The 12455-nt window shown below is 48.3% G+C and overlaps 1 protein-coding gene across 4 annotated transcripts in view; it reads left to right on the top strand.

Moving 5' to 3' along the window:
* Stk10 (serine/threonine kinase 10) overlaps positions 1 to 12455 on the top strand; it is a 122924-nt gene that overhangs the window by 35017 nt on the left and 75452 nt on the right. Inside the window, exon 1 of one of the 4 annotated variants that reach the window (XM_010622169.3) lies at positions 5566 to 5679. The exons of the other annotated variants lie outside the window; for them this stretch is intronic. The gene's annotated coding sequence lies outside the window, so the exon portion shown is untranslated. Of the gene's footprint in view, positions 1 to 5565; positions 5680 to 12455 lie in introns of those variants that run through there. 4 annotated transcript variants of the gene reach the window in all.

Genomic DNA, 12455 nt, shown 5'->3' with positions numbered 1-12455 from the left:
ATTAGACCACTATCTTTTATCATGAACTAAAATAAAAATGGATCAAAGATCTAAATATTAAAATAAACATTAAATCTGCTGGAAGATAGAATAGGTAGAACTCTTGAAGACATTGGTATATTCAAAAACTTTATGAATACATCCCTTATTGCACAGGAAATATCACGATGAATCAACAACTGGGATCTTATTTATTTAAAAAGTTTTTGCGTAGCAAAAGAAACCACTAGTAGAGCCAGGCATGGTGGCACACGCCTGTAATCCCAGCACTTGGGAGGCTGAGGCAGGAGGATCGCTGTGAGTTCAAGACCAGCCTGGGTTACATAGTGAGTTCAGGTTAGTTTCAACTACATAGTAAGACCCTGTCTCAAGAAACAAAAAAAAAAACAACACCAGTAGAGTAAAGAGACAACCCACAGTGTGGTAAAAATTTTTTTTTACCATGGGCCGGGGATTTGGCTCAGTGGTTCCACTGCCTGCCTAGCAAGCACAAGGGCCTGAGTTCAATAATAATAAAAAAAAAAGATAAAATTTTACCAGCTGTTCCTCAGACAAAGGACTAACATCTAGAATATATAAAGATAAAAAAATTAGATCCTCCATTTTTTTGAAGCAAAAGTTTTATTGGTACATTGTAGACATACCTAATGATAGCGTTCATCATAGAGCATTTGTACCTGAACATGATATATCGGCTTTTTTTCCCATTCCCCCCTCCCTTCAACCCCTCCTTATTCACAAAAGCTTTGTTTCCATTTTTTCCTTCTATTCTCTTTTTTTTCTCTTCTGTCTACCCCTCCTGGTTCCCCTTCTTGTTTGAACATTTTCTTCCATTTCCCTACATTTAAAGACCCAATTGCAACACGGGCATCTGAAATGAATAGACACTTCTCAGATGAAGTAGAAGAAATGGCAAATGCATGAAAAAATGTTCAACATCACTGGTCATTCAAAGGAATGCCCATTAAAACAATGCTGAGATTCCATCTCCAAAAAGAATATCTGTTATCAAGAAATCAATAAATGCTTATCAGGCTATGGAGAAAAAGGAACGTTTTCCCACTGTTGGTGGGAGTATAGACTGGTGCAGTCACTCTGGGAAATCAGTTGGAGATTGCTCAAAAAACTAAAACTAGAGGTTCCACTTGACCCAGCTATTCCCCTTTTTGATGTTTTCCTTGAAGAATTAGAAGCATACCACAGCAATATATGCACATTGGTATTATAGCGGCACGGTTTGTAATAGCGAACTCTTGGAAACAGCCCAACTGCCCATCAACTGATGAATACATAAAGAAGATACTTAAAAAAAAATAGAGCACTACTCTGCCATAAAGAAGGATGAGCTTGAGATATTTCTAGCTAAATGGATGCACCTGGAGACCATACTCTTACGTGAAATAAATACTGCATTGCTTCTCTGATGTGAGAACCGAAAGTGGAAATAAAGACCAAAATGTATAATATGTATTGAGAAATAGGAAGAAAATGTTCCAATGAGAAGGAAAACAAGGAAGAGGGGAAAAGGAAAGAAGGAACAAGAAAAAAAGAGAATAGAAGGAAAAATGGAAACAAAGCTTTTGTGAATAAGGAGGGGTTGAAGGGAGGGAAGAGAATGGGAAAAAAAAAGCAAGATGTAACACGGACAGGTACAAATTCCCTGTGATGAATGCTATCATTGTGTATATCTGAAATGTACACAATAAATGTTTTACTTCCACCACCCGCCCCCCAAAAAAACTCTTCGTAGGAGTGGAGGAGAGATAAGGGAGTTGGTGGTAAAAAGGTCTAAAATGACCAAGATATGTTACCCGAGCATGTACCAGTTTTCCCAAACATCACTCTTCCATATTGCAAATATAGACTAGCAGAAAATAAAAATTTCTAAAAGAAGCCTTCATATTACTGCCCTATATGGAAAAGTATGACTAACTTGCCGTAAATAGAATCCAAAGAAAGTAAAGCAATTCAGTTGAGTTCTAGATTGAGCCCTTTGCCTGCCACAGTCCTGGCCCTGGCTGCTGCCCTCTGGGAGTGTTCCCTGAGGACGTCAGCTGGACGTCAGCTTGACTGACCGTGGAAGGGTGAGCGAGACATGAGGAGAGCCTGCTTTTGCCTCCTAGCATGGTGCGATGTCCTCAAATTTAGCTCCTCCTGTCTTATCAGGACCCCTTCCTGGGGATGCCTTGCTGGCGGGCACATCAGGCCAGGCCAGTGTGACAAAGTCAGCAGGGTCACCAGTCAGCAATGGGTGTCTTGGGGATGAGGCGGTGAGGACCGGGATGACTTGTCCACGGTCCCTGGGGAACCTGCTAGGGACCTGCCTCTCCTGACCAAGAAGCCAGTGGTCTTGTCGCAGAGCTCACTTCTCAGCTCTCAGCATCTATACCAGGGCCTTCCCAGACTTTATAGCTGTAGAATCCTTTTCTGTTGAAATTGCCACAGAAGAAGTCCTACAGGCAACAGAGAAAATGGCAGCTGTTGGAAGTCAGGGTGATGGATGTCTGTATTGGCCCCCAGAGCAGCTTCTAAGCCTTTGGGCTCTGGTTTGTGCCAGGGTTTCTCCGTCTCGGCACTGTGGGCATCTGAGGCAGGGCAGTTCTGTGTCGTGGGGCTGGGGTGTACATGGCAAGACGTTTAGTGCATCCCTGATCTCTACTGACTGGGTGGTGCTACTGTCTTCTGCACTCATTGAGGTGACCCCCTGCCCCCCGAATGTCTCCAGATGTTGCCAAATACTGCCCAGGGGCAGATCACCACCACCACCAGTCACAGCTTCCTGCTGCTATTGGCGGATGGTATGTACCAGGTCAGACAGCCCAGTCCCACCTCGGCATATTACAGCCAGGTTAAAAACTGGACCCACGCACACATTTTATTTGGAGTGCCTGAAGTTTATAGAAATTTGTGGCTCATGTTTTCTCTGAAGATTTCATGTAAAGTCCTGGTCTCGTGACTTTTCTTGAGCGATCTGGAGAGTTTTGCCTGGTGGTGGTCACCTGGGGTTGACAGCGGTTGCCCTCAGCTGGGTTGTTGCTCAGTTCAGTGGCTGCAGACCTCACCACACCCTAAGGAGTTCCTGGCTCTGAGGCTGAGGCCTGTTTGTGCTTGGTGTGAGTTTCGCACTGTTTTCCTTATAGTAGAATCGAGAGGGAACAAACTAATTCTCACACCACCTCTATCAAAACTGAGGAACCTAAAGATAACTGAGAGGTCTATGTTTCCAGAAAAGTGTGAGAGAGCACTTGTTTTTGTTTTTGTTGTTTGGTTTTATGTTTTTGAGACAGGGTTTCTCTATGTACTTCAGGCTGGCTTTCAACTCACTATGTAGCCCAGGCTGGCCTCACACTTGCAGTGACCCTCCTGCTGCAGTGTTCCCAAGATCTGGGATTACAGGCGTGCGCCACCACGCCCGGCAAGAGCACATTTTTTGTATAGGCAAGCTGCTGTTCTCATGTTAGCTCCTCAGACCCATAAGCGTTTAATCCAGGAATTCTGGCCTAGGGAGTCCAAAACTAGGCTTCTCCAGGGTCTGTATCCTCCTAAACGTGTGAGTGTGGTTGGGGGAGAGGTGAGCACCCCAAAATGGAGCCAGTCTTTGCTTTGAAAAATGCCAAGGTTTCCTTCTGGAGACTGCTGCTTCAGGCCACTCCCCTCTCTGGTACCGGAAAAGCCCTTCCCTCCATGAGCTTCAGTCTCTCCTCTGTATGATGGGCAGCTTCACAGCAGGGTTATATGAAGCAGTGAGCCAGTAATTGTCATTAAAAAGAGAAGGGATGCACAGGGCCGGGCACACAGAGAGCTTCAGCAAGTGCAACCATCACCTTCTTTGGGCCCTCCTTCACTGTCTGTCCCCCTATAGTCCCAGCCCAGGGCCCTGTGTGAAGTCTGTGGTAGGTGAGGTCAGGGAGACTAGGGAGACAGGATGTGAGTGCCAGGGAGGGGCCTGGCCTGACTGAGAAGAGCAGCCACAGCTGGCCAGGAACATTCTGGAAGACTTCCCGAGAGGGTGTTGGCTGGCGCCGCAGTTCCCCCGAAGGAGTGACTATGGGCCTTGCGGAGTGTGGCTTCTTGTCTCAAAGAGGACATTGTGCAAAAAGGAAATGCAGTTCCTGGGGTCACGAGTGGGGTGTGGGCGGCAGGGGCTTGCTGTCTGCACCTCACCAGCCAGGAGCTCTGGGGATTGTCGTCTTGGGCTTGGAGGCTGTCCTTGGTCACCCGCAAAGATTATTTATTTGGCCTTGAAAAAGCCACAACTACAAAGAAAATGTGACAGAAGTAGCTACTGGTGCTGCCTTCCTCCTAAATGCTGTATTTTTAGTAGCCCAGGAGCGTCCCTGTCTATGAACAGGTGAATGGATAAGGAAAATGTGGTGCTTATATACTATGGAGCACTATTCACCCATAAAAGCACGAAGTGCTGTCATTTTAACACCATGGATTAGATTATAGGAAGTGGAATAAGCCAGGCACAGAAAGATAAATGTCACTTATTCTCAGTTATACGTAGACTGTACTTCTCATAGAATAGTGGCTGGGCATAGTGGGATGGGGGAATGATTAACAGATACAGGGGTACAGTTGGATAGGAGGAAGAATTCATGGGTGCAGTTGGGTTAGAGGTAGAACAGTAGGGTAACTTGTTGACAGCAATTAATTGTATATTTCAAAATAGCTGGTAGAAAGGATTTTGAATGTTCTCCATACAGAGAAATGGTAAGTGTCCGAGGCACGGGACATGTTGATTGTCCTGATCAGATCATTACACAGTTGTATGCATGAATCAAAATGTCACACTGTACCCCACAAGTATGTTCAAGTTATTCTGTGTCCGTCAGTTTTTAAAAAGAATAAAAGCTGGCTGTGGTGGTACACACCAAGAATCCCAGCTACTCAGGAGGCTGAGGCAGGAGCATGGCAAGTTTAAGGCAACTTGGGCAACTTAGTGAGACCTTGTCTCAAAAAATGAAAAGGGCCGGGGATGTAGCTCAGTGGTAGCTTGTCTAGCATGTGTGAGGCCCTGGGTTTTATCCCAATGCTTGAGAGAGAGAGAGAGAGAGAAACAGAGAGAGAGAGAGAGAGAAGAAAGAGTGGCTTATTGTTGTATAAGGGTTACTGGGCAGGAGTCAGGAACCCTGAGTTCTGCCTGTGTCTGGGACCTACCCATGTGTGCCTGAGTCAGGTACCTTCCTTTCCATGGGCCACTGTTTCCTAATCCATTCTTCAGAAGCTTGGAAGGAAGGATCCCAAGGAGGGCTTTCCTGTAGTCCACTTACCGCTGTCCTCTTGGGCAGAGGCAAAGGCCAGGCCCCCTCCTCACGATCTCTTAGGTGCCTGATCCTCCTAAGGCTCCCTGACATTCACCAGCCCTGCTGTCTGTCTATACTGGTCTTGTGGAGTCACCCCATTGCCCATTGTTGTACACACACACACACACACATACACACACACGGTCTTTGTAAAGCACCATTAAGTCTGCACAGGGTCATCCATGACTTGGGGTAGGTGTGTTGTTACCTCATTGCCATCCCCCCTTTACAGATGGACACCCAGAGGCTTAGGGAGGTGCTCTATGGCTTGGATGTGTTTTGTCTCTAAGTGTCCATGTGCTGGGTGCTCATAAACCAGCGTGAGAGCCTGAAAGGTGGTGAAACCTTAGGAGGTAGAGCCTAGCAGGAGGTAAGTAGGTCACTGGTTTATCAGCCTCAGGGCATTAATGCTGGTCTCTTAGAGTAAGTTTGTTCACACAAGAGTGGGTTGTTAAAAAAAGGGCAAGGCTGACTTCTTCCTGGCCTCTGAATTAATGTTAAACTTTATAAATCAGCATCTTGGTCTGACGTGGCCCAAAGGACTGGCAGCTCCAGCCACACGGGCCACCTTCCCACGTGGCATCTGTGAGCTGGGCTGAGTGCAGCTGCTCCTGGAAATGGACACATGCACTCTGGTCCACTCCACCCTGGCCTGGCTCCTGTCCAGCCCCTGACAGCAGCAGGTAATTAATTCCAGTCCTGCTGATACAGGGAGGTGCCGGGCAGTGGGGCACCATGATCCATGGCTTCTGTTTTCCTTGTATTTCTCAGGCTACTCTTCTTTTGGCCACTCCTCTGATCTCTCAGGAGGCCTGAGGCGAGGCCATCCCGAGGGAACCTTTTACAGCCCTTGCAGTCTATCCCCGTCCTGATGACACATACGTATATCTGGCATTGCACAGCCACGATCTTCCTCAGGCATGCAGGGCAGACATAGCTCGTTCAGTCACTCACTTGATCATTTGTTCACTCACCAGCAAATGTTCACTGAGCACCCGCTGTGCGCCAGCCAGCTTTAGGCGCTGACGCCAAGGGCTGGCTCCTGAACTTTACTTTCTAAGGAGTCCGGGCAGACAACAGCAAAATAATGCGTGTGCTGCCTCCAGATGGAGGCTGGAGCCATGTGTCTGCGCAGCGGTACCTGTTAGCATCTTGAGAAGCCGTGGACTTGCCCACAGCACCTTGATTCCTTCGCCTTCTGTGAAGCAGGCCCTGGTGCTTCAGGCTTGTCTCTGAATGGGAGCCGGTCGTTGCATGTCCCTCGTGGATGTGAACGCAGTTCTGCGTGATGAATGGTCATGGGGCACTCACTGGATGACAGGTGGTAAACCCTGGATGTTCCCCGTCATCCCCTGTGCTGGAGACCGAGTAGGACTGCTTACAGAGGTGCACACTGAAGCTTGGATCCCCGACTTTACTTGTCCCAAGGTCATTCCTGTAGTTAGTGTTAGACCAGAATGGAATCCAGTTGGGTGATGGGCTCCAGAGTCGAAATTCTGCGCTGCCTTAACATTGTCTCTGGTGCTTTGGCTCTTTGAAATCCCAAGTAATGAGCCACACAAGGGTAGGGATCACCTGTGGGGCTGTAGCAAGACATGAATGCCTACCTAACCTCAGGGCAGGACTGCCGGCCCTGTCCTGCTCCCACTCCCTGGCTCTGTGAGGAGCTAGCGCTGTCTCTATGTGTCCTGCCACTGACCTGCATTGCCGCTCCCTCTCCCTTCTGTTCCCTTGTCTCCCCTGCGGTCTGTCCCTCTAGGACTGGCACCAATATCGTGAAACTTTCAATAAATTTTAGTTGGAAATGCCATCTCCTACCAGGCAGCCCTTCCAGCAGCCTGTCTTAGGTGTTTGAGGAGGTGACCCCTCCTGGGGGTGATGTCCCTCGGGGCAGGGCCATGGTCCCAGCCCATTCCCCTCTGTGGCTGGCACTGTGCATGGCAGAGCTGGCTCTAGGAATGGTGGCCAGCCAGCCCGATGGTCAGTTGGCCAAATTGTCAATGCCACAGTGGAATTACCCTTGTCTTTCCCCTGGAGCCAGACTGTGGTTTGCATCTGACCAGAGTCTGATCCCAACACTGATCTTGGCATTTCCTGGACCTTGTCAGGTACTCGAGCTCCGGGGACTTTGCCCTTGAAGGGTGAGCTCCTGACCTCTGGGCCAGACAGTCCCAGAAGGACTGGGTCCCCTGGAGTTTGAGTACTGTTTCCATCCCAGAGTTGTCTTGGGACTTGGGCAAGCAAGGATGGGTGTGGAACCTCCCCATGTGTAAACCGACCTGGGAGTGGCTGAGGAATCCCCACCCCAGGGATGGCAGCACTGGGACAGACTTCATAGCTCATAGGAACGCTCCTCCCCCTTTCCTGACAGAACTGCTCACACCACTTGCTTAGATTTAGAACCCCAAGGCCGCCACCTCCTGCTCAGGGACCCTTCTTTCTGTGGCTGCTCTGTTCGCGTAGGCTCTCTGTGACCCAGGTGGGTGGGGCTGGTGATGCCAGCCAAGGTCACGTTCCTGGGAGGCCTTGTGGGTGTGGGCTGCCTGCTCAAAGCCCACATTGTTTGACGGGTCCTCTGAGGTGGGGAGCTTCTGCGACTCCAGCTACAGGGACGAACTGCCGCAGCAGACAGACAGACCGGGGCAGTTTTGGGTTAACTCTTGTTTTTAGGAGGCGGCCTCGTGGACTTCCTTCCACAGGACTTAATTGAGTAACCGGAAACTTTGATCTTCTGTGTGGATGGAGGTTTGGGGAGGCCCCGGCCCATGCTGGGGGTCATAGTCTCAGTGGAGGGAGGACCCTCCCCCTGGGTCTCAGGAAGAGATAAACCTAGAGGAGGAAAGTGGCTTGCCCATGGCTATGTAGTTCTGCCTTCTCTGTGTTTTGGAGCAGACAGACCTAAGTTTATACCCTGGGTCTGTCTCGTGTGAGTTAAATAGCTTGGAGGAATCCCCTTTCCCACCAAATTTCAGTTTCCTCATCTGTACAACAGGGATAAGGAGAGTTCTTGGTAGGATGAAGTAAAGGAATGTTTCCAGAGTGCATGGCACAGGGCTGGGTACACCCTGAAATGGCAGCCATCTCTGCTCCTGTGGGTGGCCGTAAAGGGAGGGACTGGCATCCTTTTGTCTAGCTTTGCTTACAGAATCTGGCTGTCAGCTGTTAGTCACCTTCTGGACATTCTGCCCTAATTTCTGGACATCTTAAGGCCCCTGAAATAGTTCATTCATATTTATTCAATCATCCAGCAGACACTGATTAACTATGTGGGTTCCACACTGCACCTGTCTGAACACGTACGGACTCTTTCTTTGTCGTTATCCCCGCAACAGCACTGTAGAGCCACAATTTACACCGCATTTATATTGTGCGGGGTGTCATATGTTATCTAAAGATGATTTCATGTACACAGGAGGATGTGCATAGTTCACATGCAAATACTGCTCTGTTTTATACAAAGGGCTTAAACATTTGTGGATTTTGGTATCAGTGGGTGTTGGAACTAACCCCACACACATACTGAGGGACAGTTAGGTCCGGGCTTTCTGAATGGACTTTTACAGATACAAATTGCTTATGCAGTGATGAAGTGGCTGCAGTCACTTTGAACCCTAAAATGTCAGTGTCATGAATGATATCACTGATTTGGTAAGGCCCTGCGGAAACAGTAGGTGCTCAAAGCAGGAAGGTTATGACAGTCCCCAGAAGGAAGGTGGCAGATCTGTGACTACCTCCCAGCCTCCTGGGTGTGGCTTACTTAACTTCAGTTCCAGGAGCTTGGCCGGCATTTATTGATTGAGCTCCTGGTGTGTACTTCAGCTGCAAGAAAGCCCGGGGCAGGGAGGGTTCCCTGGCCCAGAGCACTGCACAGTCAGCAGTGTTGATGGCCCACCTCCAGGCTGCACAGGTCTGGGGCATGGCCAGGGCTGGGCAGCGCTGCCCCACTGTGCCCCTGGCCTTGCAGGCTGCAGGCTGTAAAAGTTAATGTCTAAGCTGTAGGGGTGGGTGGTCCCTGCCTGCCATTATCTGGGCTGGGTCATCTGGCTCCCTTATCTGGGGTGAGCAAGCTCCCTTGGTATGTGCCTGTGGACTTCCAGGGCCCAGGGGGGGCTGGAAAAAGGAGCCAGGAGCCAGAAGCACCCTTTCTCCCACCCAGCCTGGGCCTGTGACTCAAGCTTTTTTGTGGCTTCCTCCTTGAGGGCGGAGGAGGAGGGGCAAATGACACTCAATTAGGTTTCTTCTGTTGAGAAGATAAACAGGATCCAAATTTGGAGCCCACTCTGGTTCCAGTTTTAGTCCCAGCTCTGCAACTTATTATTTGACCTTAATTTTCTGAGCCTTTGTTTCCCCATATGTAAAATGGGAATAAAATATCGCTTCCTGTTGATAATAATTGGTTACATTTATTGAGCATTTACTTACTATGTCCTGGGCAGAGTCCTAAATTCCTGTTAGTCCTCACGATAAGCCCCGTGAGGCATTTTTCAGAATTCTTCCCTTAAATAGCAAGTGTGAGATTATCCCTGGAAAGCACTTTGAATAAGGTCTGGTACAGAGTAAGTCCTTAAATTATTAGGTATCATGAATGGGGAACTGAGGCTGGCCCAAATGAACTAACCAGGTAACTCCCCATGCTAATACATCACGGTGAGTTTGAGGCCCTAGAGTGAGACCATGAAAGGGCAACCCCTGCTCGCTTGGAATTTCCTTTCTGTGCCACATGGAAGGGTGGAAACCAGCAGACAGCGTCTTGGATCAGAAGGGTTGATCTGGTAGAGGAGAGAGATTTTCACATTCTGGCTTTGTCAGTTGAAAGAGGCTAGCAGGTGGGTTCTTATTCTCAAGAGCACTTTGGCTAGTAACCAGGCCTGGGGCAGCTGGGAGAAACTGGCTGACCAGACAGAGCATTGCTCCTGGGACAGAGCTGAGCAGGCCCAATGTCATTGCCAAGTACCTGGCCGGCTGGGTGGGAGCCCCAGGAGGGAAGAGGCTGTTTGCCCTGTGTTCCCAGGGCCCACTGCAGTACCCAGTAGGGGGCAGCTGCAGGTGGATTCGCTCTCTCATTCGCAGATGGCCAGAGCAGTGCTGTGGCTCATGGGATCACGTAGCAAGGCCCCAGCCTGCACGCTGCACGGTGACAGCTGCTTAACTGGAACTCAGGTAGACTCACGGTCAACCCAGGTTTCCAGTTTCCTTTGGCCTCCAGCCAGAGAAGAAGCTGACCGCCGGGCTGCTGTCAGGGTCCCTTCGGGCGCTCCCCAAGTGTATGTGAGCGGAGGTCACCCAGGAGACAGGAGCTCCTGGTCCTGAGACGGGAAACCAGCTGTGCCAAGGACCTGGCCCAGAGCAGCAAGCGCCTCCCTTACCAGAACTGCTGCCTGGATCCTCAGGCAGACGCACTTGTTTTTCTTTTTAAAATATTTATTTTAGAGCTGGTGTGGTGATGTGTGGTGCTGCTAACCCCAGAGGATAAGGCGGGAAGATCGCAAATTTGAGCCCAGCCCGGGCAACATCCTGTCTCAGAATAAAAGTGTGACGGCCTTGGGTTCAATCCCAGTACTGCCCAAAAAATTATTGTGTGAGATCTATCCTCGTAATACATTTTGAAGCGTGTAATACTTTTTATTGACTCTTGGTATGGTGTGGAACAGATCTCTAGAGCTTATTCATCTTGTTTAATTGAAACTTTATTTTTGTTAATTAGTAACCAGCCCTCTGGCCTCTACCCCTGGTAACCCCCTTCCCACTCTTTGAGTCTATGAATTTGACGATTTAAAATTTCTCATATAAATACCATGTTTGTCTTTCTGCATGTGACTCACTTCACTTAGCACCGTGTCCTTAGGTTTATCCACGTTGTTCCATATGGGAGGATTTTCTTCTTTTTAAAGCCTGTGTAATATTCCATTGTATGTGTGGACCACACTCGCCTTGTGCATTCATCTGTCTAGGACATTTAGGTTGTTTTCATGTCTTGCTTTTGTGAGTAATGCTGCAGTGAATGTGGGAGAGCTGATGACTCCAGGGCTCTTGATTTTAGCTCTTTTAGATAAATCCACGGTACAGGACTGTTGGATCCTGCATTCTACTTTGAATGTTTGGAGGAACTTGCATACCGATTTTCTACAGCAGCTGCACCATTTTGTCTTCTCCCAGCAGTGTAAAGGGACACTGTCCTCAGCACCATCCCTGGCATTTGGTGTCTTCTGTCTTTTTGGTGACAGCCATTCCAACAGGCGTGAGGTGGTATTCGAGTGTTTTTTATTTGCTTGTCCCCGATGATTCATGATGTCGAACATCTTTTCAGGCACTTGTTACCCACTCATATGTTGTCTTTAAAGAAATGTCCATTCAAGTCCTTAGTCTACTTTTATTGGGATTTTAGTTTTTGTTCTTGCTGTTGAGTTGTAGGAGTTCCTGACGTATTTTAGAGTAACCTCTTATTAATCATACAGTTTACCCTTTTTCTGCTGCTGGGATTGAACCCAGGCCATCGTGCTGGGCTATACTTTCAGCCCCCTCCAACACTTTTTTTTCTTTTTGAGACAGGGTCTTGCTAAGATGCTCAGTTGCTCAGGCACTCTTCCTGCCTCAGCCTCCCAGAGCACTGGGAGTAGTGTGGACCATTGTGCCTGCTTTATTTCTCCTTGTTTTATAGTTTACTTTTCACTCTGTTGTTTTCTTTGCTGTACCAAAACGTTTGAATTTGATGTCATTCATTTGTTTATTTTTGGCTTTGTTGCTTATGCTTATTTCAAGACCTGTGTCATGAAGTTTCCTTCCTATGTTTTGTCTAGAAGTTTATACAAGAATATTTATTTGTTTGTGTTGTTTGTTTGTTTTGGTACTGGGGATTGAACTCTGAACCTTGCGCTTGGGTGCCACTGAGCTAAATCCCCGGCCCTGTTTATTTGTTTTTGAGACAGAATTGCACTGTGTAGTCCAGGCTGGCCTTAAACTTGTCATCGTTCTCCTGCCTCAGCCTCTCAAGTGCTAGGATTACAGGTGTGTGCTGCGATGCTCAACCTGGCTGATGTCCTTTGGTGCACAATCATGCTTTAATGTCGATGGAGTCCAGTGTGTCTGTTTTTTCTTTCATTGCTGGTACTTATAGCAGTACCATAAGTCTGGTCTTCACTAACTCCT

Source organism: Fukomys damarensis, unplaced genomic scaffold, assembly GCF_012274545.1.
Source record: "Fukomys damarensis isolate Sample0158 unplaced genomic scaffold, DMR_v1.0_HiC HiC_scaffold_9, whole genome shotgun sequence".
NCBI lineage: Eukaryota > Metazoa > Chordata > Mammalia > Rodentia > Bathyergidae > Fukomys > Fukomys damarensis.
This window is presented reverse-complemented; position numbering and strand designations above follow the sequence as displayed.